Source organism: Perognathus longimembris, chromosome 7, assembly GCF_023159225.1.
Source record: "Perognathus longimembris pacificus isolate PPM17 chromosome 7, ASM2315922v1, whole genome shotgun sequence".
NCBI lineage: Eukaryota > Metazoa > Chordata > Mammalia > Rodentia > Heteromyidae > Perognathus > Perognathus longimembris.
In genome coordinates, this window is record NC_063167.1 from 55,774,282 (window position 1) to 55,777,090 (window position 2,809).

Sequence of the window (2,809 nt, forward strand, 5' to 3'; positions counted from 1 at the left end):
GCATTTTAGTTAGAGGTCTGTGACTTGGTAGTAGGCCACAGAAGTCAAAGAACAGAGAGGGAGGTACTGGGTACAAGGTCTTCCAGCTTGAGCTGGAGAGATATGACTGTGGTGGGAAAGCAGGGAGAGCATATGTACAACTAGTAATCATCAGTTGTCCTCGGGAGCATGCCTGGCTTTGGAGAATGGACTGAGGGAGTCAGAGGTGCTTCAGGGAGACCATGAGGAACTCCTGCAATCCTCTGCCGCCAAGAGAAGGTGATACTGTGGACAAGGTGGAAACAGAGAGAAGTGAATGAGTTCAAAACATTCTTAGGAAGGAAAATCTCAAAAGTTAGTAACAGACTGAAAAAAAACGGATAAGAAACAACAGTTCATGAGGTCTGGAGAGTAAATCAGATGGTGTTGTGCCAAGTTGCAAGACCACCACCAAAAAGACCACTGAGACTCAGACATTTCCGAAATGCAAAAGCAAGGCAAGGCTTTATTTAAGCGAGCTGCAATTCGGGCCTCGTCCTACCCACCGACACAGCGGAGGTTAGGAGGAAGCCCTGAGCTGTGATTACACAGGGCTTATAAAGGCAAAGAACAAGGTTACAACAATCAGGTGTGCAAGCAAGATTAGGACACAGGTACAAATCTGATTGGCTCAGGGTTTAATTCTAAAATGGGGTTTACGTGTCTGGCACTTCAATGGTTGTGAAAAATAATAGGACAAATATAGCTGATATGGTTGTACAACCTAGACTAAAAATAAGTTTTCTTTTGAAGAAGGAAATTTTGGAATCCAACATGTATACATCCATTTTTTTGATATGGTTGTAGAACTTTTTGTTTTCTTTTTTTGCTGGCCCTGGAGCTTGAATTCAGGGCCTGGGGACTGTCCATCAGCCTCTCTGTGCTCAAGGCTAGAGTTCTACCACTTGAGCCACAGTGCCAGTTCTAGCTTTTTCTGAGTAGTTTATTGGAGATGAGAGTCTCAGGACTTTTTGGCTAGGGATGCCTTTGAACCCTGATCCACAGATCTCACCCTCCTGAGTAAACCACCACTCATGTGTTGAAGAACTATTTTTTTAAAGTAAAAGTTAAAAAAAATCCCTTATTTTTAAAATTAAAAAATAAACCCAGGGAAGATGGCGGCACGTGGACTGGGTGTGTGCACGTGAGTCCGCCGGAAGGAGCCCTCGGTGAAGGATAATGCTTTCCTGGTGAGTGCCTGAGGAAAGAGCTTTGTCCACCATGAATGTCACTCCGATGGTCAAGAGTCATGGGATGAAGTTTGCCGAGGAGCAGCTGCTCAAGCATGGATGGACTCAAGGCAAAGGCCTGGGCCGGAAGGAGAATGGCATTACTCAGGCCCTCAAAGTGACCCTGAAGCAAGACACTCATGGGGTGGGGCACGACCCTGCTAAGTAGTTCACAAACAACGGGTGGAATGAACTCTTCAACAAGACAGCAGCCAATTTGGTAGTAGAAACTAGATAGGATGGAGTACAGATAAAGCGCCTTTCTGAAGAGACTTCTAATCGAAAGTGCTCCAAACCCAATTTACTGTATCAGAAGTTTGTGAAGTCTGACAGATGAAATGCTGCTCCAAGCTTGTGAGGGGCGAACAGCACACAAGGCTGCCCGTTTTGGGATTACAATGAAGGCCAAGCTCACTTGGCTAGAAGCCCAGGAGCAGGCCTTCTTGGCTCCTCTTAAAGGCCAGGGCACTGGGGGCTACTCTCAACCACAGACTGACAGCAAACCTACCCCAAAAAAGAAAAAAAAAAAGGAAGCAGAAAGATGAAGAAACTATAGCAACTGAAGATTCAGGTGAAGAGTACCTTGAACAAATCAATCAGAGCTTCAGGAAGAACAACAAGAAGAAGAAACAACATCAAGAACAATTCTTAGAGGAAGGAGAAGGAATAACTGTAGGGTATGAGGAGGAAGAGGCTGAAGGAACAAGTGGGCTTGAGAAACTGAAGAGCAGAGAACAATCCAATGGGTTCCTCAGGAAAAAGAAGAAAAAGAAGAGGCAGCACCTTGTAGAGGAGGAAATGGTAGTCTTCAATGATGGAGAAAGAGGTGAGGAGGCTGCAGATAGTGTTAGTACAGAAGAGGTAGAGAGCAGCACACACACTGATGTGTACATCAAAAGCAAAAAGAAGAGCCATGGTAAGCAAGAGGACTTGAACACAGAGGAGGAAGGAGGGCTGGAGACTGCTTTAGATGACAGGACTAGGGAAGCAGAAAGAGCTAGAAGTGATGGTAGAAGCAAGAAAAGCAAGAAGAGAAGAAGAAAGCAAGAGGAAAAGCAGGAGGAAGTTTTGAGCATAAATCATGAAGATGAGGATGATAGAACTAACAATGTAAAGAGCAGAGGTAAAAGACAGTGGTCACTTCTAGAGGAAGAGAGAGCTAGAGTCAACAGCGACCAGAGGGCCAAAAAGAAAAAACTCAAAGAGAGAAACTGAAGGTCCAGTCAAGGTGGGGCTCAATCAGTTACTTTCCAGAGAAAGCTGGGTTGAAGAAGGACTTCTGACACCCATCTCATTTCCCAAAGAGGAATCTGAATTCTGGAACTCGCAGTCTGCTGAGAAGACCAAAGTGCTGTGCCTTTGCTGAGAAGTTCTGTTCTTAGCATGTCCCTTAACAAAGAGCCAGGAAGCTAAAAGACAAGGCGTGCTGGGGGCTGTGGGAAGAATACAGATAGGGGTATATGCATATACAGGAACACCCATGTTAAAGAAGCTGGAAATATACACTTTGTGTGAAATGCATTCATTTTTTAATATTCTGAAGGCTAAGGAAAACATGAATT

At 44.7% G+C, this 2,809-nt stretch overlaps 1 pseudogene; it reads left to right on the top strand.

Annotated features, from left to right (window-relative positions):
* Positions 1-1,113: 1,113 nt before the first annotated feature.
* On the top strand, positions 1,114-2,495 carry LOC125354335 (annotated as a pseudogene).
* The last annotated feature ends 314 nt before the right edge of the window (positions 2,496-2,809 follow it).